At 40.9% G+C, this 25,810-nt stretch overlaps 1 pseudogene; it reads right to left on the reverse strand.

Moving 5' to 3' along the window:
- Positions 1–3,455: 3,455 nt before the first annotated feature.
- LOC123818693 lies at positions 3,456–12,385 on the reverse strand (annotated as a pseudogene).
- Positions 12,386–25,810: the final 13,425 nt, after the last annotated feature.

The following is a 25,810-nucleotide window of genomic DNA, read 5'->3' on the forward strand; positions in this document are numbered from 1 at the left end:
TTCAGGGGGGTTGTATGGTCTGGGGAAAAAGGAAAAATAATACCTGTAAATTTTTATTGAGTAGGTAACATGTTGAGCTGCCTTTACATCTGGTAACATTGGGAGGATCTTGACTGGTACGACCACGAGTTTTCCTCCCTGCTCCACTTCCACGGCTAAGGTCGCTGAGTCAAACAGCACTCACTCATCACATGGGCCAAGTGCAGTTCCTACTTAATTCTCAGGAGCAGGTTTCAGTTTCATGCTAGCTTGCAGAATTATTCAAACAAGCCAATCACGTTTTCTCCATGGAAATCAAGGCACACCTTCACTTCTTGATACTCCAAAGCCATCCTCACTCAGCCCCTGGTTGTTTCCTCTGATCTTGAGTGCAGCCTGAGTGGCGCTCTGCTGTGCACATTGGCCTCTGCCCCTGAGATGTGAGAACATGTGGCTGATAAACTTCTGTCACCTGCATCTGCTAGTGTTGGATGTTTGTTCAAACACCTACATGACACTAAGGAGGAATTCCTCCCTCACTGATGGGGACAAGAGGAGGCAGTTCAGAGATAACCAGGAAAAGTGTGTAAGTTTTCATTACTGAAAAGCCATAAACAGGATTGGATAAAAAGGAATTTTAGACTCAGTGTGAGCCCCTATAGAGTATAGAAATGACTTCTGTTTGCAAGGGGAATACTATGTGAGCAATATAGAGTGGAGAGAATATGATACATTCTAAAAACTAAAAAAACTTCAATACTGATCACAAAACATGCCAATATAGAAAATTGATCTGAAGAAAGCAATATTCTGGGTTGTGAAATATAGTATTGTGAGAATACTTGTGAGAAGTATTAAGGAATTTACCAAAGACCACCAAAATAACATGATACTGTCATATAATATTTTAATAGTCATGCTCACTGAAGTTTGGAGAATGGAAGGAAGCAAGAGAATTGAAAGCAGGCATATAATCATGTAACCTTCATTGGTGAGGTTTATTTTGACCAAGTGGTCTAGGTATTATCTCATTGTTATACATTGGATAGCATTTCCCCCTTACAACTAATACATTCCCTGTGCAGAGACACTTTCAGATCATACAGATACCCTGAAGCTCTCTCACCTGCTGGACTTAACTACCAATGATTCTTGCCTCTACCAGTATATACTGTGATATTTATGAAAATATAACTTCCCAACTGAAGTGCAGCGTCTGGCAGAAGGAGAGCCTGCTTTAGGGCAGTTAGTAGGGTAATAGTATGGGTGTAATAACTTAGTTGTAATTTGAACATTTCACATAAAATTAAAATGTCATTTGGTGTGCTTGAGTGTGATATTGTTATGTTACAGAATTACATGCTTATGATTTTGTAATAAAATAGGGGCAGGACCCTGTATTTTCAATGCATTAGTCATTAATCAACATTCTGTAAGCCCATACTCTTCCTCATTTATGTGCTTACCTATTTATGTGTCCATCATTCTCTGGAGTCATGGATTCTTATTTTGAATGATTTCTAGTTTATTACTGTCTGAAATCATTGTGGTGTTCGAATGTTTCCTAGCTCAATTAATGGGAGTCTCCTCCAGCTGGTTCCAGTGTCCTTTTAGGTATTTGCCAAATTGGTGTTGTGTTTTGTTTTGGTTTGGTTTGGTTTTTAGTAATTCTCTTAATTTCTGGCATAAAGTGATATAACAAAAAATGCTAGAATCATCAGAGAAATGTCATTGTTTTCTGTGTCATCCACTCTGTTTCTTTATCCTTGGTTAGTAAATAATTTCATTGTATACCTGTTTATTATTCCTGTTTCTTACTATAAAGACAAGATGGCAGTTTCATATTTTATTTTCCTCCTTTCATTATTTTTAAGTATATTGTATTGATTAAGTTATTGCAGTTGTCCAATTTCTCCCCTTTATTCCCCTCTGCCTTTTACCCCTCTCCAACCATCATTCTCCCAACTTAGATCATGTTCATGGGTAATACATATAAGTTGTTTGGCTTCTCCATTTCCCATACTATTCTTGACCTCCCCCTGTCTATTTTGTACCTACCAATTATGCTTCTTATTCCCTATACCTTTTCCTCCATTCTTCCACAACCCTCTCATACTGATAACCATCCATATGATCCCTAATTCTGTGAATCTCTCCCTGTTCTAGTTGTTTGCTTAGTTTTTGCTTTTGTTTTATTTTTTTTATTATTAGTTGTGAGTTTGTTGTCATTTTACTGTTCATAGTTTTGATCTTCCTCTTTTTAGATAAGTCCATTTAACATTTCATATAATAAGGGCTTGGTGAAGATGAACTCCTTTAACTTGACCTTACCTGGGAAGCACATTATCTGCTCTTCCATTCTAAATGATAGCTTTGCTGGATAGAGTAAACTTGGATGTGGGTTCTTCCCTTTCATGCCTCTGAATACCTCTTTCCAGCCCCTTCTTGCCTGCAAGGTTTATTTTGAGAAATGAGCTGATAGACTTACAAAAACTCCTTTGTAGGTAACTACCTCCTTTTTTCTTACTGCTTTTAAGAATCTCTCATTATCTTTAATCTTTATTATTGCAATTATGATGTGCCTTGGTGTGTGCTTCCATGGGTCGAAATTCTTTGGGGGACTCTGGGCTTCCAGGACTTCCTGGAAGTCTATTTCCTTTCCCAGATTGGGGAAGTTCTCTATCATTATATTTTCAAGTAAGTTTTCAATTTTTTGTTCTTCCACTTCTCCTTCTGCACCCCTATGATTCAGATATTGGAATGTTTAAAGATGTCCTGGAGGTTCCTAAGCCTCTCCTCATTTTTTTGAATTCTTGTTTCTTTATTCTGTTCTGATTGAATATTTATTTCTTCTGCTCCAAGCCATTTATTTGAGTCCTGGTTTACTTCCTGTCACTGCTGATTCCATGTACATTTTCCTTTATTTCACTTTTCATAGCTTTTGCTTTTACCTCTGTTTTGTGGCTATACTCACAATTTCTGTGAGCATCCTGATTACCAGTGTTTTGAACTCTGCATTTTATAGCTAAGCTATCTCTTCATCATACTTAGTTGTATTTTTTTTACTGGAGCTTTCATCTGTTCTTCCATTTGGGCCATACTTTTTTGTCTGGGTTCACCTGTTAAGTAGTAAGTGGCAGAGTTTAGCTTGGGGAAACCCATGTCCCTGTGTTGCAACACTGTATGGGGAGGTGTTGGGGTCCACCATGCCTGGTTGAAGGAGTTGTAAACCCCTATGGCTGAGGCAGAGTGAGAGACTTCCAGACCAGAAGCCACTTAGGAGACAAGCTTATCTCCCTGGCAGGAGCACTTCTTTTGCTCCTTGCCTGGCCCCCAATGCTGGATCAGTTAGCTAATGATGGGTAAAATTCCCTAAGGGGGGAATAATCTAAGACAGGCATGATCACGTGCAGTCCCTAGGGAAGAACTTCAGGGGCTATGGAAAAAAGGAGAGATCCACCCTCACCTCTCGGCCTTCACAGAGCCTGAGTCCTCTTTCTGCCTGCAAGACATCCCAATCTCCCAGCTGCCTTTGTCTCCTTGGCCCGACTCAAGCCTGTGACAATAACAAGAGGTGGTGCAACCCACACTGGGGACAGCAGAGTTACTGGAATGATCGGACCTGAAAAAGGAATATGTAAAATCCTGTGAAACCTGCTTGATCAGGATGCTCTTCAATAGATTATGAAGGCCCAGGCAGGAAATGAATTCAGAGTCCTGAGTTCTGTATTTTTTTAGGTGAAAAGACTCCAACTCAGTGTGAGCCCTCTGAATGTTAACTATCTGTTTGATCTTTACTGCCTGACAATGATTAATATACTTTACCTGCACTCCTGTGCAAATAAAAGGTAACAAAAACCCTGTGAAGGGAAGGATCGGGCTGCTATATTGAGAGTGGCCAGGCTGCTCTGAGGCACCCTCCCCTTGAGAGGGTAGCCAGGCCTTCCCTTGCCCTCCACACAGGACTCGGTAGTCCGTGTGAATGTCTCATGTCTCATCCATTGAGGCCGAGAACACTGAGGGCCGGTGTCTGCTTCAGCTGGCGCCCAAAGTGGGGCAGGTTTTGTCTGTTTGTGGGTTGTGTTCTTCTGCTCTGTTAGTGGTGAGCTCTGAGTATTTTGTACACTGGAAGGTACTTTCTGTTGTATTGTGCCCTTCTCCTGACTGAATGTGTGCTGTACATTAGACTCGACAAGGTTTGCTGTTGTACTTTCCACATTATTTTCATTTGCTTTTATGGAATTGCATTTAATTATTGATGCAAGTTGTGTTAACTGTGTTGCGACATCTTCCTCTATTTTGCTGTGAACTGTATCTTGATGTAACGGATCATCCTTTGAGTTCGGCTCTTTACTGCTGCCCAGTGACTGGTTGCCGAGTCCCTGTTTCTTACTCATTGGTGGCAACTGATGCAGATCCTTGGAACAACCATCAGGATCACTTCTACTTGGAGCAACACTGTTATTGGTTGTTGGGAACCGCCCTGACTGGTATCAGAGGCTGAAACCCCCACCTAGCTAAGGCTAAGGGAATGCCCTTGGAACTGTAAGCCAGCAAGGAGACAAAAGCTTATCTTCCTGGCAGGAATGCTGCTTCTGCTGCTTTATTCATAACTGAACCCCAAAAAGCTTGGTCGGTTAGCCAAAGACGGGTAAGATTCCCCACGGGGGAATGACCTAAGCCAGGCACGATCACTTTGGGAGGCCCCCCCAAAAGAAGGACTTGGGGGGCTGCAGCAAAAGGGGGTGATGGACCCTCACTCCTCAGCTTTGACAAAGTCTGAGTTCTCAGCGTCTGGAAGAAAATCTCCTTATCTCTCGGTGGCCTTAGTTCCCTTGCTCCACCTAAGCCTGAAACAATGACAGGGTGGTACAGCTCGGTACTGAGAAGTGCGGATTTCCCGGGGTGATCAGGCCTAAGAAAGAACATGTAAATTACTGTGAAACCTTCTTTGTTTAGAATGCTCTCAGTTGAATGAGAAGGGTCTTGGGAGGAAGTTAGTTTGTTCCTCAGTCTTACAGCTCTTTGACCCCAACTCAATAGACCGGCAGAGTTCTTTGTTTTCTATAGTTCCTTACTTCCCCTAATGAGTACTGTACTTTACCTGAATTATTATGCAAAATGAGCCTAATAAAAGCAGGTATGGACGGTAAATCAGCGCGCTCCCCACTAGGGGGGGTGGCCATTTCGTCCCTACTTCCCCACAGAAACTAGTTTGTCTCTGTGCATGTGTGTTTTTTCTCGCGTATTGTCGAGCCATCCACAGCGTTCCGTGGTCACGGCTGGCCGGTGACCCACGCGCAACAGCTGGTGTCAGTTATAGATGAATGTGGATTTGGTATAATAAGAAATATTGAATTTCCCACTGTGGAAGATTCCTGTGACTTTATGGATGTTTGGCTAGTGGCACAGCTGCTATGGGACTTAGAAACGATAGTTTGGCCATTGAACACCACTGTGTTGCATGAACTTTGCTTTTCCAAGGATGGACAGTGATGCAGGGTTGGAGGCTCCGCTTGTGAATTTGGTCCCTGGAGGTCTTCTCTTACCGAACAGAGGATAGCTTCACAGCTATTAAGCAGACTCGCCGTCTTCTTCCCTGCTTCTTCATCCTTCTCTGACCTTGATGGTGAGGAATTTTCTGAAGGGGCTTCTGCAAGCTGAGTCAAGGCTTCTATAGCAACCACTTGCTCTAGCATTAATCTCCTGTCTCTTATTGGGAATAGAAGACTTGGTTGAACTGGAGATTCAAGTTTCGGTTTTTACCTGCTAAATTGTCTAGAGATTTTGGTTGATCACTTTCATTGGGTGCACTGGTATGACCCTACACGTTGAAGTTTGTAAGGTCTGGAACAGTCTTTCAGTTAGAGCCAGGCATCTGGAAGACTGAAGCATTCCCCTTCCCCTGCAGATGATCACAGCTTGCAGTAGTGGCAATAGAGCTCATGGCATTGTTATGGTTTGCAGTGTCTTTCTGGAGTTTATAGGAATTGTTTTCACATGCCTTGCCAAATCCTTCAATGTTCATTTTCTTAAAAGACACACATGTTTCAATTAGTAAATAGTATACATTTTTAATGCTATTTCTTAGTTTGTGCAAACAAGTTTTGAGGTTCAAGGGGTTCAGTAAGTAGGATTTCCTGTCATCTTCAGCTTCTGTCACAATGGCCTTAACCTCTCCTTTGACCTGATGAGTTAAATGTGATTTCTTGTTCGGTGTCCACATCTCCACTTCAATACCTGTCATACCTTCTTTATTCTGAGTGACATTTTCAGGGGGATGCAGGTTCAACTCCCATCTTTTTCCATGCCCCTGACCATACCAGCTGTATTCCATGGACTTTGACTTGGGGCCATTTGTTTTGTTCTTAAAATCTAACTTTATAACTTGGGGCTCTTTTTCCCTGTGGGGCCTCTTGTTTTCCTTTACAACCTCCAAACGCACAGTGACAAGTGGTCTTTTCTTCAGTTCCTTGCATTTCCTCCTCTTACAGAGCTGGTGGCTGTACCTTCTATTCTGGCAGTAGGTGCATTCACCACAGTTCGTCTTCTGCTGGCAGGGCTTGCAGACTCCACATGGTTTTTGTTTCTTCTCTGAAGAAGGTGGCAAAGTTGGTGCGAGAAGAAGAGGAGGTGCTGGCCAGTGACACTGGCCTACACAGCACTGTGGTGTGGATCAGGGAGGCCCCTCCTTGGCGATTTGTCGGGACCAGCCTGGGAGTTTGGCACAAATCCCTGTGAGGCATGGCCGAATCCTCCCTCTGAGGCTAATGTAAACACCTGAGTGTCAGCTGGTAGAAAGCCCATGTGGACTGGCTTCTCATTTTCTATACTGCTTATAGTGATTATTGGAGGTTCTGAGTTTATCTCTGAGTTTGATGATGGTTGTGTGGTGTGACCTGAGCCCAAAGACAGAGTGCACTGACCCCAATCCTGTATGAAACAGTGATCTGGGAGCAGGCCATTCCAGGAGAGCATTACAGGGAGAAATTGAGTTTAGAGTAGCAGGAATAAAGAAGTAGGTGTGAAGGTCTGAGGGTGGGTTTGGGCTAGGACCCCCACCTATACCAAGGATTTGCTCATTTTGGATAGCACCAGAGACCTCTCCTTGGACTGACATAGCACCAGAGATCTCTGCTGGGACTGGGGTCTCACCCAGTTTCTCTATGACCTGGGCTAGCACAAGGAACTTCCCACTGATGTGGGGAAGCACTACCAGCCTGTCCTGAGACAGGAATGTTATTAGGATTTTCCTAATCTGGGGTAGCTTTGACTACCTCTACAAAATCTGGTTCAGCAGCAAGGGTTTCTTCTTCTGAGCCTGCTAAGAGTAATTTTAATAACGAGGTGGGATATACAGACCCCCTCAATATACAGTTTCTAAAGGTCCCATTCATATATAACCTTATTAAAGCTGGAGGTGGGGCAACAGTCACTTTCATTGTGCATGAGAGCCAGGTTAGAATCAGAAAGCTTAAGAGACTCAACTTGTGAACATAATTGTTTGAACTCATTGCTGTCGTTCCCCTCAGAGGTAACCTCGAGGGCTGCCCTTTGGAGCAAAGAAGCACACAGAGTGTCCTGAGCAGATATGCCAGGAAAATAACTGGAATAATTTCTTGTCTTTTTAGGGGATATTCCTTCATCATGTGTCCCATCCAGGGCCTCAGAAAGGCTCTCTGCTGCAGGGTCACTATGAGTAGGAACATTTATTTTGGTATCTTCAGCCCTTTGGGACCAAGACTTGATTGTCCCTTAGCTCTCCCCTGTTACTACAGATGCATTTTGTATGCCAGTTAGATTCTCTGCATCAGGAGGATCTAGGGGATCTTGTGTTGGGACAGAATCCTTTTCTGAGTGGCTGACTCTGGTGTTAGTAAGCACCTTCTTATCACACCTTCGTTGCTTTTCTAAATTTTTAGGAGGTGAAATTTTCTTAGGTTTGTCTACAGCCACTGGGGGTTGGGCAAGTCACCTGGTAAGAGAGCTGCTTCGGAGAGTCATTGTGAACCCATTGGAAGTTAAGGACTCTGGGTTCTGAAAAGGAAGCCCAGTCCTCCCTAAATTTATTCGAGCTGCTGCAGCTCTGGTCAGAAGGCTTCTGACTGGTGTGGGTGGTTTGGGTTTTGTTTTCCTCTTAATATGTCTGTCTTTAGTTAATTGCTTCATTTCTCTGCTGCTCATTGTCTTGATTGATGCTACATTTTCCTTGGCTGGCTTGGTTGTCTTCTTCAGTTGACTGCTTTTCTTGTTTAAATCTTCCTTTTTTACTTATTTGGAAGACTTTGCATTGCAGGGTCAAGCCATAGCAAATCCCGGTACAGTCAGGATGCACAAGACCTCGGGGTGGGTGGCTGCTTCCCAAAGATTCAAATATGAAGGCCCGAGGATTCGGGACCTGCTTTGATCCAGTGGCTATGAGCGGTCGTTAAGGACAACACTCCAACTTGGGGAGATTATCTAGGCATAAGCCCAGGTAAGGGCCGAGGACCCCGAGGGCTTTTCGGGAATGCCAAGGCAGTGTTGGACTTCAGAGGAAAAGGGTTTTCTGCCTAGATCACCCTCTTGTGACCACTTTGCAATTGTACCTTCTTTAGTAAGCAGGAGCCTTGCTCCTTCTCTCAAGCATTTGCCGATTAGGTCTAGGCTTGGGAGAAAGAGCAAAGACTTTCCCTTTAATCAGCGTTAAGAATCGCAACTAGTTACAGAGCTATTTACAAGAATCGCTGTGCTTGCAGTGGGAGGAATTTCAGAAAAGGTCCTTTTATTTGTTAAGGAATTTATTTAAAGGTTCCTAAGAATCTTCAACCATGGGGAATGAGGTCTATAAGGAACAAGAGCAATGTTTTAAGTTAGTTAAGCAGCTTTTGGAGGCTGCTGAATGTCTCCCTGATAAGGGATCTTTACACTTATTTAGGACAAAGTTGGGCAGAAATTGAAATCACAACAGGTGGTGTGGAATAAGATTCTAAGGTTAATGTTTCACTCCCTCTTTTAGAGGATTTATTTTGAAAATACCTGTTTGCTTGAATTTTGTTTTTGTTTTTGTCTTGAAAGGAACAGCTCACTTTCAAAATGTTTTGCTAAACTTCTTGTAAATAGAGGAAGATTTCTGATGTTGTTACATCATAAAGATTCTACTCAGAATTTAAATTGATTGTTTAAAGAAGGAAAAAGATCACTTCCCTCAGACAGTTAAAATGGTAGGAAGTGTGTCTTTCAGCCTTTCTGAATCTTCCTTATGGAGGCCCAGAGACTGCTTGAGTCCTAAAAACAAGGTGGTGGAACTTAGCATTCTCTCTCTCTCTTCTCCAGCCACCGTGAAGTTGTCAATGGCACTAGATAATGAGATAGCTCACTTTGGAGCACACTCAAGGAATGCAGGAATCAATCAGAATTAACATCAACAAAAAAGTAAATGTATTTGCCAGTGGATAAAAAACTTTCTAAAATTTATGAATGCATTCATGAGTTTGTCAGTCTTAAAGCATGCTATAAGTGGGATGGGGGTGTGACGTGTTAAAGAAATAATAAGAATCCTCCTTGCTTATGCCAGAGCTGTGACCTTCATTATAAAAATGAAATATAGGTGTACTGTCTCCCGGAGAGAACTGGCCCTGCTCCATGCAAGACTAAGTACTATTTTGTAACTCAGTACCTGTAAACGCTGATTGTTTCCTTGGGGAAGAACTAGCTATTCTCCCAGAGGAAATGGTTAATCAGTTGAGTCACAAAAGGCCCTTGGTGTGTAACCATTTTTTGTCTAAAACATATTTAAGTAGAGCACCTCCTTCACCCATCTTTCTCACTTTCCTTGAAAACTCAACCTGGGAACCACCAAGTCCTGAGAACAACTTGCTTCTTAAAACTCATTGCCACTTTCAGAAACACCAAGGGGCCTGTATTTCCAGGCTAAGCAAATTATTAAAGTATATCCTGATTGCCAAGCCTTTAGCAAGGGACTCCATTTACAGGAGTTAATCCTCAAGGACTAAGTTCTCAGATAATTTGGCAAACAGATGTCACTCATTGCTCTCACTTTGGGAAATTCAAATATATCCATATTTCTATTGATACTTATCTGATGCCCTACAGGCATCTGCTTTAACAGGAAAATCTGCAAAAAATATACAAGCCCATTGGCTTGAGTCCTTTAGTCATTAGGATGGCCTCAGCAAATTAAAACTGATAATGACCCTGGATACCTTGCCTATTCTACTCAGGCTTTCTTCAACATTGGAGTATCCAGCATAAAAGAATACCTTACAATCCAACCAGTCAGGCAATTGTAGAATGGGCTCATCATACTTTTAAAACCTTAAAAAAAAGCGGGGGAGCCATGAGTTCTTCCCTGAAAATTTTGAGTATGTTAGTCATGTTTACATATAATTTTGTAAATTGTGATGAATCACTTTGTACTCCAGGTGAAGAACATTTTCAGACAAAGGACTCAAAACCACCTTACCCTCAGGTTTCATATAAAGATCTGCTAGGAAATGGCACTTGGCAGGGCCCGCCCTGCAGATCTCTTAATTTGGGGAAGAGGGTATGCTTGTTTATTCTCCAGAATGACCTTTGGAACTGCTGGCAAAGACAGTGAAGTCATATCACAAACGGCTTCCCCAGCTGTGACCCAGCTCCACCCCTGGGAGTCCCCCATCCAGATTTCTCAAAGCTATGTGTCATCCCCCTGAAGTGGAATTCCAGCCAGCACTCCTGGAGCGATATTCATCAGCTAAGACTGACTTTTTCTACCAACCTAAAGAGACAAATTGATAAATTGCAGCTAGAAATACATCAGAAGCTGCAGGGCATTGAACATGTAACCAAGCAGAAGGTTTTTCAGACCCTCTGTGATCATTTTGTTACAGGGTGCAGCCAAGAGTGGGTCCTAATAGGGATTTGGAATGGGGTCCAGAACTCAAGGTGTCCAGGAAATATTAAGATGTCCTCACCCCTCCCCCTTCCTGTGTGTTTTGGGGGAGGGGACAAATGGAGCAGGTCCATTGAGAGCTGTTTCACATAGCAATAGCTTTGTAGCTAACATCTGGCTGGGTCATTTAACATATCTATAACCTTTAGCTGGTTGGATAGCTATGTTAAATAGCTGTGACCATACCCTGAGCCAGGGGAATGGAAATAACTTCCCCGCCAGGACATAACTGGGGGGGCAGGTACCCGGAGTTACAGCGCCTGTGTGGGAGCTTGGAGAAGATTGGCTCCAAGACATGGTGCCACACCTGCCAGACTCATGATGGCAGCCCAGTGTAGCTCAAAGCATATGGGAGTTCTGGCAAGTGTGGTCAATTGTGGGAGGAGTCAGAAATGGTATTGCAGAGGAGGATTGGTGCGGGGATTTAAACCCAGACATGGATGCCAATGAAGAGAGGACCACATGGTTTTGGCAGAGTAGGGAGTCCTGTGGTCCTATGACAGAGAACTATGTGGCTTTGTCAGAGTGGGGAACCACCACCCAGCTTTAGCAGAGGTCCTGGCAAAACAGCTGATGGTTCTAGGACCTGAGGGAGGCCTAGCAGCCGAGATGGATTACTGGAAAGAACCAGGGACTGCCTGAGCCACAGAATTCTATTTCTTTTCCTGAGATATGGTACCCAAGACTGGGAAAAGGGGGGAAGGAAGGACTGTGTGGGTGTTTCAAGGGACTTTGGGATTTTGATGAAGACATTAGGTCATTACTTTAAGTCTGTATAGCATTAAATAAATGATTTCTTTCCTTTTCACCAATCTCTGGCATTGAGAGACGTCTTTCTGTAGGTAGTGGACATAAGGAACCTGGGGGTTCCTTTTGGCTAATAGTATATTGCCCTTTGGCCCCCTGTTGTTCGGTAACAGATTTTGGTGACTCTGCCGGGACAATAATTGTCCGTGCGAGACTGACCTCCTCAGGTGCGAGAGAGTGAGACTTTGGAGTTTCCCCCGTCTCTAGAATTTCTCCGCACTCCTCGAGGGCATTGACCGCCTCTCACACCTGGAAAGGTGCAAAGAAAATGAAACGGGGAGAGAGCAGAGATGTGAAAGTGGTTTGGTTGCAAACTGGTTTCTGAACACAGTTATGAAATAATGGAGTTGTGGATAATAGTTTGGTTAGTAGGGGTCATGTCTGCTCATTTACAGTTTTCGGTGAGCCCAGGGGGCAGTAAGGGAAGCTGTACTCAGGCTTGGGGAGGAAGCAAACCCCTCAGCTCTGTAAGCCGAGCCTGCATGTATGGTGGGGATCGGACAGAAAACCATGTGGGTGTGCTGAGACTTTGGGTAAAATGGAGGATGAGCCACGTGAGTACCCCACCAAGGAGGGTGGGTTGGGCATGGGCACCGCCATCTTGGATGACCCGGCATGCATGGGTGCCGCCATCTTGGATGACCCGGCATGCATGGGTGCCGCCATCTTGGAACTGGACAAGGTGGTGGGCTAAGGGCTCTCTTCAGATTATGGGCTGTATGCTGCTGCTCTGTGGGCACTGCATCAGTCAGGTTCTCAATGTAACTGGTTCTGATAGGAAGGGCTCTGGTTCTGAAGGTCATTAACTGAGGTTCCAGGGTTACCATCTCATTTATACGGTGTTTGCAGGGTCGAAGCTTCAGAAAGCTACAGGATGTCCCTGCGAATCTAGGGATTTTAGTGGAAGGCACTAAAGGCTCTGTAGTGCCAGAGACTTCTGGCTGCCACATACTGAGTTAAGTATAGTCCTTCCCAGTGTGGGAAAGGAACCAGGATTCAAAGAGCATGATGGTTAAATCTGGGTGAATAAAATTATGTGTAAAGGATGTGCAAGTTTTTAACCTGGAGTAAAGGAAGCCAATTACCTGTTTTATGGTTTTGTGGGAAAAGAAAAAATTTCTCACATTCGTTTTCTTTCTGATCAGAAAACTCCTATATTGTAGGACCTAAAAAAGGTCGCTGTAAGACCTAGTGAAAGGTTGCCTATAACCAGTTGAGGAGCATGGTTTTGCCACTCGGGACCGAGGAAGGGTCATTTAGGGCTGATGACTGATTCAGCCACAGGCAGCGGGGCATGTCTCTGCAAGGCACCGATGGATGCATTGGTTCAAGAGAATACTCATATCTGTGTATTGTTCTGGAACTCTGTGTTTTGGATTTTGCTCTGTATCTGCTCTGAAAAGGAAATTGAGAATTCCAGGGAAGGTTGAAACTTCACACTCTGTATCACACTCTGTAGGAGAGTTTTGAGAAGCCTGGGGGATATCAGTTCCTTCTGATTTTCCTTCACACTTTATATTTTTCTCCCTACCTGATCCCTCCAGGATTTGGCATTCTGAAGGAGTGAGTGATAACATAAGGTTCCTTTGCATAAATCCAATAAGACCAGTCACTAATAGTGGTTTAGTTAACCAAGACTTTGACTGGAATGTCACGCTGGAAGGAGGCATGCGTGGGCTCTGGCCATCACCAGAAAGCCCTGAGGAACTGGGATTGACTTGCGAAGCTAGTGAAAGCCCACAAGAAAAGCCTGGTACTTTGGTTGGTTGTGCGGTTCATGGCAGTCTTTCCAGGGAAGGAACGAAGGTTGCTTTCCTGAAAGTTGGCCAAAAAGGAACCTGTAGGCACAATGGAAGCCTCAAGGAGTTGAGTGAAACAACTGGTACGGGCGAAGCCAGATGGTGGATGTGTGGCTCTGCTTCTGTGCCCCGAGGGGCAGACTGAGGAGTAAATCTAAAGGTTCCCGTGTGAGTTCCAGCAAGGTGGGCTTAAAGACCACAAGTGACCCAGGCTGCTCTTGGTGTGTTTATGCAAATCAACAGTCAAAATTAAAACGGGACTCAAAGTAGTCCCTTTAATAACAATGAGGGTGATCTTAAGGAGAAAAATTGTGGCTCAGGGAATATCCTGAATGTCATTGCAGGAAGGGTCTCGCAACTGAATGTCTTCCCAAAAGACAGCCTCAGAGGCACGGAGACTGCTTTGGGGGATTGTTGTGTGAACTAACCCGTGTCTTCTTCTGTTTTCCTAGAGCGTATGCCTATGACTTCATTACCTGAGTGGTTGGTACCCTAGACTGGGCATAATATAGGCCTCACTTAAGGAGTGCATCTTCATCATCGCCCCTTGAAACTCAACGGTTTGGCTGAACTGAGTGGTTGGGTTGGTGAACGGTCCGGGTGGTCTGTGGGCTTTACTTTAGAATTGATTTCCCCATTTGTCTTGATGGCTCGGACGGAAAGGGCCCAGATATCTGAAAGGAGGGAAATCCTAATATAGTTCCCTCAGCCCGAGTCAAGCATAACGGGCCACAAGAGTTTTGGATAGGTGTAGCATGCTTTGTACACCTTCCTCCTGACAAGCCATTCTTAAGTCCCTGCCTTTGTCGTTCAGTGGTTATGATTTAATTGTCCTTCCAATTCTTTCCAAACCTGTCACCTCCAGAATAAGACCAGGATGCCAATGGTCCAGTAATAGCAGCCTTTGGACACCAAGCCTGAGACTTCCTGGTGACAGCCAACTGACCAGGATTCGGTAAGGTCCTTCCCCTTACAGGAAGGACTTCTTCCTCTGTGATGCACCCTCCCCTCTCCCTTTCAGTGCACCCCTGACCCAAGGGTAGGTAGGACGACATCCATTTCCAGCTGGAAGAAGTTACAAGAAGATGAGACCTTCACCCATTGTCCTTTATACGATTGTAAAGTGGGTGTATATCTGAAAGGAGGGATTGTGGCAGAGTGCAGCCAAGAGGGGGACCCCAAATAGGGATTCGAATGGGGTCCAGAACTCAGGATGTCCAGGAAATATTAGGATGTCCTCACCCCCCGCCACACCTGTGGGGTGGGGGAGGGGACACATGGAGCAGGGCCATTGGGAGCTGTTTTGCATAGAAACAGCTTGGCAGGTAACCTCTGGCATGGCCATTTAACAGATCTATAACCTTTGACTGGTTACAAAGATACATGAAGTAGCTATGGTGAGGCTCTGAGCCAGGGGAATGGAAGTGACTTCCCCACGAAGACGTAACTGGGGGGTGGGTCCCCTGCATTAGAGCGCCTGTGTGGGAGCCTTGAGAAGACTGGTTCCATGACATGGGGCCAAGCCTGCCCAGACTCAGGATGGCAGCCCAGTAAAGCTGGAAGGCTGTGAGAGTGCTGGCAAGTGTAGCCCATTGTGGGAGGAGTCGGAAATGGGGCTGCAGAGGAGGATTGGTGCTGGGATTTAAACCCAGGCACTTTTGCCATCGGAGAGAAGGACCACGTGGCTAGGGCAGTGGAGACAGAACCTCGAGGCTTTGCCAGAGTGGGGACCCCAGCAGTTTCAGAAGGGTGAACCACTGCCCGGCTTCAGGAGAGACCCCGGCGACATAGCTGATGGTGCCAGGAACCAAGGGAGGCCCACCAGCTGAGATGAATTACTGGGAAGAACCAGGGGCTGCCTGAGCCATGAACTTCTATTTCCTCTCCTGAGATATGGTACCCCAGACTGGGCAAAGGGGGGAAGGAAGGACTGTGTGTGCTTGTGGGTGTTTCAGGGGACTTTGGGGTTTTGATGAAGACATTAGATCACTACTTTTAAGTCTGTACAGCATTAAATAAACATTTTCCTTCCTTTTCACCAGTCTCTGGCATTGAGAGATGTCTTTTCTGTAGGTGGCGAACATAACACACCTGGCGGGGGGGGTACTTTCGGTAATAGCATATCACCCTTTGGCCCTTCGTTGTTCTGTAACAATTTCGGCTGGCTGAATTCCACAACATATTGGTTTGACAGACTTCATCTGATAATGTGGGTCTTTGGAGCCACTGGTGGTTTACTAATTCTAACAATGCTTTGTGTACTTTGATGCATTTGCAAATTGGTTTGCCCAGGGTCGTACAAGGTGCCAGCAAGTAGCAACCTTTGTGGGACCTTTAGCAGTACTAACTAAAAGCAAGGGGGAGAGCCCCTTCCCCAGACATGGAAATATGGCCCCGCACCCATGTGGAAAACCAGTGGGGGGTGAATCAGCATGCAGGACCACACTCGTAAAGAAATTCTCCCATGCAAACTCAGGCCTGCTTTACGCCTAGGTTTCTTGGGACTTGCCCTTGCTGAAACTCTCTCACCCTGAGTTCAAGCAGCAAGCCCCTGCTGCATATCTGTAAAATAACTTCCTGAAGCCTGTACCAATTCTCCCAAAGGTTGAAATGTAATCAGACCTGTTAACTCTTGTCATTCCCATGCATCAGTAACATTTTTTAATGGACTGAATTTAGGAGCATGGGTCTTGACAAGCCCTGGGCTCCTGTTTTGTTGTAATATTTACTCGTGCCTTATGGAGTACATGGACGTTGTTCTTCTTGCGATTTGCATTTGAAAACAGCAAATAGTAGGTTCCACAGGCTTAACAACATTTGATTTTTAAATACCAAAAGGGGGAGGTGTTGGGGTCGGCCCTGCCTGGTTTCAGGAGCTGTACATTCCCATGGCTAAGGCTGAGTGAGAGACCTCCAGACCAGAAGCCAGCTTATCCCCCTGGCAGGAGTGCTGCTTCTGCTCCTTGCCTGGCCCCCAATGCTGGATCAGTTAGCCAATGACGGGTAAGATTCCCCAAGGGGGGAATGACCAAGAACAGGCATGATCACGTGGAGGCCCTAGGGAAGAACTTGGGACTGTGGAGAAAGAGGGTGATCGCCTCTTGCCCCTCGGCTTTGACAAAGCCAGAGTCCTCTTCCTGCCTGCAAGACACCCAAATCTCCCAGCTGCCTTTGTCTCCTCTGCCCGACTCAAGCCTGTGACAATAACAAGGGGTGGTACAATGCACACTGGGGACAGGGGACTTCCTGGGATGATCAGACCTAAAAAAAGGAATATATAAAATCCTGTGAAACCTGGTTGCTGAGGATGCTCTTAGTTGGATCATGAAGGCCCGGGCAGGAAATGAGTTGAGCCTCTTCAGTTCTGTATCTTTTTAGGCGATAAGACCCCCAACTGAATGTGAGCCCTCTGAACGTTAACTATCTGTTTGATCCATCCTGCCTGACACTGATTAGTGTACTTTACCTGCATTCCTGTGCAAATGAAAAGGCAACCCCCTTGTGAAAGAAGGATCGGGGTGTTCTCCTTCGAGAGAGTGGCCAGGCTGCTCTGAGGCACCCTCCCCTTGAGAGGGTATAGCCAGGCCTTCCCTTGCTCTCCACACAGGACTCGGTAGTCCGTGTGAATGTCTCATGTCTCATCCACTGATGCCGAGAACACTGAGGGCTGGTGTCTGCATCATGGGGACATATCTGAAAAGGGACAGTGCCATTTGCTTAGCTTTCCACCAGCCTTAGTCACATCCTCTACTACCTACAATCTGATTGTGTCCTTATGGTGCTATTTTGCAGGTGGGTGTGTTTGGGTACATTTTAGGACTCCATGGGTCTCTCCAATGAATTTTCTTCGGAGGTTGCGATTTTCTCCCACTCCCTCAACTGCCACAGGTGTTTTCAGTCAGAAGTTTCGAGGCTTTATCTCCATGTATTGGAACCCTGGGGTTGTGTGGTCCTCCTCGCTCCCTACTAGTTCCTCATGGTTTATTAGCACGCAAATGTCTGACTATCCAGTCCACCAGGATCCACCTTTCTCACCTGTGTCATCCAGCCATGGCCTTGCTGGGAGTTCTCTCCTCTCCAGCTACTTGCATCTGCTACTCCTACCCATCTGGATGAATATTTCTTTAACTCCTTGGTTGTTGTTTTCCATACAGTTCAATTTTCTGGTAGTTCTAGTTATTTTTTGTTTTTAAATTTGCTGTTTCTTCTTTTTGTTGTACAAAGAGGCAAAGTGTATCTACCTACACCTCCATCTTGGCCGAATTTCTATTTTCCTTCTTTCTTAACAAAAGGTTGCATAATAATTAAACTAATTGCATTTTGCTGTTTTCACTAGACAGTATAACATAAAAATTACCTTCTATTTCAACAAAACATTTTATCAAAAATTTTTAAATTATTTAGGTTTTAGAAGACATATTTTCAGGTACATTGATGGTGTGATGTTTAAGAATATCCTTTACCAAAATTATTTAGTATTCATCACACACATATTTAATATGTTTTGTCTTTCTGACTTGCTTTCATCCTCAATTGAGAAACATTTGGGATTATATGGGGTAAAGATATACCAAACATTTTATCCTCAAAATAGGATAGAATTACATTATTTTGATTGAATATGCTAGTCAGTAAGATTCTAGTCATGTTAATGGCTGTTATATCAGATATCACTTACCATGTATTTAATCACAATTCATTCAAGATTATATATATTCAATAAATCTATATTGCTCCATTTGCAAGTAACAGAAATGATTATTTTATTGTATCTTAAACCTATAAAATCAAATTATATATGAGACATATTTATAACCATATAGAAATATTAATTTGGTTTAATCCGATCACACAAAACATTCTATATATTCTTTGCTTTATTTGAGCTAGTGGAATTTGCTTGAAGTGTATTATATCTAGTCTTATTCTGTAGGATATTTTATATTTATTTTTCTGAACTTTTCTCTTGCCTACCTGAGATTCATAATCCAAGAAACTTATACAATTTTTGAAATAATTTTTTTATTTACATACGGTTGCAAGAAATAATATAAATAAATCTATTGTACATGTTTCTCAGTTTCCATACTGGTAACATTTTGCAAAACTATAGTTATAATATTACAAGAAGTATATTGAGATCAAAATATTGAGATTGAAATAATCAACTGATTTTATTCACTTATGTACAGTTCTACTTGTTTTTTTGCACACGTGTGTGTATTAAGTTCTACACTTATTTGTCACCTTTGTAGGTTTCTGTATCCACCTTAACAGTTAAGACACTGCACAGTTTCAGCACCCCTATTGTGCCTACATAACCACACCTGAATTGCATCACTCCCACCCTTTGCCACCCTCTGTCCTCTGTCCCTAACCAATGGCAATTATTAATATGTTTTTCAATTTTACACTTCTGTCAATTAATGTAGCCTTGTTAATGCTCATTTATGTAGCCTTTAGAGACTGGCTTTTTCAGTCAACACAGTTTTCTGAAGATTATCAAAACTTTTGTGGTATATTAATGGTTGTTACTTTTTATTGCTAAGCAGTATTGTATGGTATGGATGCAGTAGTTTGTTTAAAAATTCACTGGTTAAAAAAACATACCCCCATATTAGACTACTGCAAATAAAGTCACTATAAACATTTGTGTACAGGTTTTTTGGTTTTCATTTCTTTGGGGTGAATTTTGAGGATTTCAATTGCTGGCTTACATGGTGATTGCATTTTTACTTCTATCAGAAACTATGAAACTATTTTCCAGAGAAACTGTTCCATTTACAGCTCCACTAACAATGTATCAATAATCCAGTTTTTTCTCATCTTCACAAGCATTTAGTGTTATCACATTATTATTATCTGTTTTTACTTTAGCCATCCTAATAGGTATATTGATATCTCATTTTGGATTTGGATACTGTCTTAAATGACAGTTTTGCCATTTAAACATTTTCTAGTTTGATTTTCTTGAGATTTGAGGTTTTCTAAATATATATTCTAGAAGTAGTCCTTAGATAACATATTTGCAAAGCACGTATGTGACTAATCTGTAACTTGTCTTTTCATTCTCTTCACATAGGCTTTCATAAAACAAAAGTTTTTACTTTTGATGAAGTTCAGTTTATAAATATCTTTTCCTTTTATGGATCATACTTTTGGTGTCAGGTTTAAGAACAATTTTCCTAGCTCTAGAAGCTGAAGGCACTACCAATAATTTTTTTTTAAATATTCAAGTGGCTCTACATAGAAGTCTGTAATCCATTTTGAATTATTTTTTGTGTAAGAGATGAAATTTAGGTCAAGTTCAATTTTTCACTCCTATGGATATCCGATTGCTCCAGTATCATTTATTGAAAAGGCTATCCTTTCTCTGCTGAATCTCTACAACTGTCAGAAAATCAGTTACGCATGTTTGTGTGGATCTATGTCGAGTCACTCTGTTGTGTCAGTCTGTGCATGTCTCCCCCTCTGCCAGTGCCGCACGGTCCTGACTGGTGTAACAGGATAACAGGCCCCATTGTCATGTAGAGAGATTTTTCCCACTTTGCCCTCCTCCCTTGTCCAAATATTTTGGGCTACTCAAGGACTTATCCTTTTTCATACAGATATTTGCATAAGCTTGTCACTGATGACACAAATCCTTGCTGGGATTTTTATAAAAATTGCATTAATATATAGATTAATTTGGAGAAAATAAACATCTTTATTATGTTGAGTCTTTCAATCCATGAGCACAATGTCCTTCTATTTATTTAGATATTATTTTTCTTTCAGCCATATTTTGAAATATTCTGGATATCAAATCTGTACATGTTTTGTTAAATGTTTAGCTACAACTTTAATATTTTTAGAGTGTTAATGATATCATGTTTTTATTTTCAATTTTGGCATGCTCATTGTGATATATAGTATTACATTATAAAATATATAGATGTGTATACACACACGTGCACACACACACACACACACACAATATATGAGTGCCCTGGGAAATTCTGAAGTTACTTATTCTATGAGTTTCTTTTTTGTACATGTCTTGTGATTATGTATACAACCATGTTATTTGCAAATAAACAGTTTTATTTTTTCATTTTAAATCTGGATACCTTTATCCCTTTGACTTATCAAAATGGTTCGAATTTCCAGCCCTAAGTAAAAGGGTGGTGGAGAGGTTCAGTGTCCTTGCTTTGTTCTCAATCTTAGAGGGAAGATACTGTCTTTCACCATTAAGTATCATTTTACCTGAAGGTTTTTAGAGATGCACTTTATCAGGTAGCGATAATCCCCCTCTATTCCTAATTTTCTGAAAGCCTGTTAATGAATGGGTAATGACCCTTGTCAAATAATTCCTTTGTTTTTAAACCTCACCTAAGAACACTTTTTTATTGCTTTTAGAAAGAGAGGGAAAGAGGGAGGGAGAGAGAAACATTGATGTGAGAAAAGAATCAATTGGTTGCCTTTTGTATGTCCCTGGACTGGTGATCAAATTTGCAACCTAGGCATGTGCCTGACCTGGAATAGAACCCACAATCCTTAGGTTATGGGATGACTCTTCAACAAAGTGAGCCACACCAGCCAGGGCAAAATCTTGTCAAATAATTTCCTAATTAATTACTATAATCATATGATTTTCTTATTAGGATGATATGATGTATTATTATACTGATGGATTTTCATCAGTTAAAGCTGCTCTGTATGCCTAAAGTAAGTAATGTGTCATAGCATTTTGGGACATTGATACATTGGGACTTTTTATACATTGTGGGATTAGTCTAATGATATTTTGTTGAGGATTTTTGTGTCTAATTTATGAGGAATATTAGTCCTCAATTTTGTATTTTGTCCTCTTTGTCTAGTTTTAGGAAAAGGGTAATATTGGCTTCATAAAGAGTTGTCATCCCCCTTATTATATCTTCTCAAAAAGATGCATAAAATTCACTCTAGAGAGTAAATTAATTTCTCTATAATAAATTTTAAATTTAATTTTCCTCTAAATACCTGGTAGAATTCTCTAACAAAACCATCTCAACCTGAAATTTTTTAATGGAAATTTTTAAGTTATAAATTTATTTTTTAAATGGTTAAAAGACTAGTCATATTATCTCTTTCTATATTTATTGATTTAAGAGAGAAAGAGAGACATCAATTTGTTTTTCCACTTATTTATGCATGACATTGGTTTCCCTGCCCTGACCAGGGATCAAACCCACAACCTGGGCATATAGGGACAATACTCTAACCAACCGAAGGCCATGCATTATCTCTTTTATCTTGGTTAAGTTTTGTTAGTATATGGTCTTAGAAAAATTGGTCCATTTCTTCAAAATTTGAAATTTAAGAGTGCAAAGCCACTCATAACATCCCCTTATCTTTCTTTTAATAGCTACAGACTCTATAGTGTTTTATCTGTTTCTTTTCTAACATTGGTGGTATGTGCCTTTAACCTTGCATCTTTGTTATTCTTGCTGGGTCATCCACCCTTTTGTTTACTTGATTTTCTCTATTGCTTTTCTCTGTCAAATTTCTGCTCTTTATTTTTTCCTTTTCTTTGCTTATTTTCAGTTTATTATGTCCTTTTTCTTTTTTTTTGAGTCAAAACTTAAATTATTAATGTGAGAACTTTTCTCAATCCTGCTGTAAGCCTTTAGTGATGAAGATTTCTTTCAGTGCTGCTTTAGATGAATCTCACATGTGGTCACATTTGTTTCCATTTTTTATTTCTCATTTCCTATGTAAGGGGCCCTGGGGCCTCTTAGCCTGCACCCCATTACACTATGGCAACAATTCAAATAATAAGGGTAAAAAAAATGCACTGTTTTCCTTGGACTGACATTGTGTGTGTATGCGTGTATGTCTACTGAAATAATTAGAATCACATGTTTACCCCCAAAACTTATGTTTAATTCAATATCCTCTTAAAATCAGTTGATCAAATTGATGCATTTTAAAATTACAGAAAAATAATTTTCAAACATTGAAGTAATAATTTAGTAACAACAGAGTTAAAAGTTGAAAAGTTTTCATCTTATTATTAGGTAGGTACACTTAATTTTTCTATAGTCTCTAATTTCTTTGTTAGCTAAATTAGAAGAGCTATACTTTCAAATTTTTATATGAATGAAAATAAAGCCAAAAGATGAGTACCTATTAGAAAACATACCATTTTAGATGCAATGTCATTTTAAAAGTACCCATTTATAGATAAGTGGATAGAAAAGCTATGGTATATTTACACAATAAAATACTATTCAGCCATAAAAATAAAGGGAATCTTTTGTGACAGTGTGAGTGGACCTGGAGAGTATTATGCTAAGTGAAATAAATTAGAAAATAAGTTTCATATAATTTCACCTATAAGTATATGATTTCACTTATATGTGGAATGTAATGAACAAAATAGAAGCAGACTAACAGATTCGGAGAACAGACTGACACCTGTCAGAAGAGAGGGGGTTTAGAAGGCTGGGTGAAAAAGTGAAAGGATTAAGCAAAACATAACAAAATGCCCACACACCTCATAGACAATGACAACTCTATGGTAATTACCAGAGAAAAAGGGGGTTGGGGGAGTCGAAGAAGGCAAAAGGGGAATAGATGGTGAGGGAAGGAGATGAACATATAATACAATATACAGATGATGTATTATGGAATTGTACACCCAAAACCACAATAAATTCAATACAAATTTTAAAAGAACAAGTTTCAATATACAAGCCCTATTATAACTACATACCTGTTTATTCACTATAGTAGTTGGTAGTGTTACTTACATTATTTATAATGAAAATAAAGGAACATTTTACCTTAGAACAGTCTGTTAACTTTTATAATTTTATATATATAAATAATATAAATATTTAAAAACATTACATTAATATAAATTGGGAAATTGTTAACATTTTATATTTAATTACTTAATCTAATAGTCACACCAATATTTGTATATAAAGTTTTAATTCTTAACAGTTGAATTTGAAATATTCTAGATGCTTTTTTTAAAGTGGGATAAATATCATAGGCACTAGGTTGTGAATCATGACAATTATATTTAGCCAAACTCCACAAGCCATTATTATATTCAGCCAAGAAGGCTTTTTATTGGAGATTTCTATAAATGTACTCATTAGAATAGATAACAGCCTCTTGTTTATAAATTTTTTATAAACAAATGCTAAAATACATAATAATTCACAGTTCAGAGTGAAATGGGTATAGTTGAGAACTCTGCTTTTTTCTTTTATTCAGCTTTACTGAGGAGGCAGTTGACATAACATTATGTAAATTTAAGGTGTACAGCATGATGATTTGATACATGTATATATTGCAAAACTATTACCAAAATAAGGCTAATACACCTATTACCTCACATAATTATCTCTTTTTGTATGTGTGGTGAGAACATCTGTTTTTATTTTCTTATTTCCAGAACCTATCATTTATTTGTCCCTGATTTGTAATATTGGAAACATATGTTGTATTCCTTTCATTCTAAGTTTTCTTGAAGAGTCAATGACCTGGGTCACAATGTCTCCTTGTCCATAATGACTTCCTTTTTTTTCTTCTTTCAACCACAGATCACAGATCACAGTCCCCAACAAAAAGTTAGTTGATACCCAGTGTCTAAAGTATATGTTCTTTCATATGTAATTATTGGCATTCACCTTTGTCATTCAAAGTATAGTTTTAAATGATTATGCTCAAAACTCTTCATCTGGAGTTCAAAGCCTCATGCTATTATGCTCTTTCTGTGTGATCTGGGGCCATTTCAACTTTCTGCTTCTTAGTTTCTGTCTCATAATTTCAAAAAAATCATTTTGATGTACTTGAACAACAATTAAATTAAAAAATGAAAAAAAAGATTAAAAATCATTTTGTGATAGTGTTCTTGGCTAGAGCTGTTCAGACACTAGGTGAATATATTTAAGGAGTTTTATGAATGGGCAATCTGCACTGGAATGGGGTTGTATTATTTTATAAATTCTGTTCCCTCTAATGCTAGGACTGTGTAAAACTGTAATTTGGTTGCAAGATATATAGATACTTCATCAAATTATGTAGTTTCAGATAAACCACACAACCTTCAAAGCCAGTAGGGAAAGTATTTTTGGTACAATGGCTTAAATCTTTGCCATGTTAGAGTCTGCATACTAACTTCGTGTTTGCTTAACACCAGCCTTCACCAGATCTAATGACTCTGTGTCTACTCTAGAAAGCAAACTTAAATCTCAAGAAGTGATAACTATTCAGTTTGGGTTGTACAGGAAATTGGCCAATGGAAAATATAGTTAAAATCTTTAATTATCTTCACTAAAAATGGTATCAAGTAGAAAGAAAGAGAAGAAATATTTTAAGTTCCACCCTAGAGCTGTTTTCTGGATTTAGAATTATGAAAACACAATATTGTCAAATCTCTGATTAACATTTTATTACTCTTTCTTTCCACTTGTTTCCTTTCTAACATTCTACAATTATAATGGGACAAAAGTCATAACTGAAGTTACCTGCAGGGTAAGTCAAATGGTGAATTACCATGAATGGTCCTAGTCATTAGCACAATGAGCCTGGATGATCAAAATGATACTAATAAGGAAGGCCTCTTTGGCTTAGGTTTTCTTTGTGTTTTAACTTCCCAGTGCCTGAGGGTTGGTAACATAACCTCCCAGCCCTCCAACCCCATCATACAGAAGGCTACTTTCCACATTTGTGCGATTGCTGGTGTGTCTGCCTGTCTGCATTAGAGACAAAGGGACACTTCATTTGTGTAGGCACCTTGACTACCACACTTGATGCATGTTCAACTAGAGAATGAATGTTAAATGTTGATCATTTTACAGAGATAGAAATGAAAATAGTCTCATTATTCCCCTTCTTGTTATTCTAAATCATAATTGATGATTTTGCTAGCAATTTTGAAAATTAAAAGGATAGCACCCAATCGATACCTGAATAGAGTTATAAAAATGTTTTACTATAATTCATTTAAAAATATTATAAACCATGCACTGCTGTCTCACTTAGCACAGAGATTTCCAGATTTTTGTTTTTTTATGTATTTCAGAGGTTCCTACACAGATTTCTCACTTAATTAAAAATTCTTTGTCCCTGGCTGATATGGCTTGGTGGATTGGGCATTGGCCTGAGAACCAAAAGGTCGCAGGTTTGATTCCCAGTCTAGGGCACATGCATGGGTTTTGAGCCAGGTCCCCAGGAGGGGGCACACAAAGGCAACCACACATTGATGTTTCTTTCCTTCTCTTTCTCCCTCCATTCCCATCTCTAAAAATAAATA

This window comes from Phyllostomus hastatus, unplaced genomic scaffold (genome assembly GCF_019186645.2).
Source record: "Phyllostomus hastatus isolate PE091 unplaced genomic scaffold, TTU_PhHast_1.1 phas_contig_29, whole genome shotgun sequence".
NCBI lineage: Eukaryota > Metazoa > Chordata > Mammalia > Chiroptera > Phyllostomidae > Phyllostomus > Phyllostomus hastatus.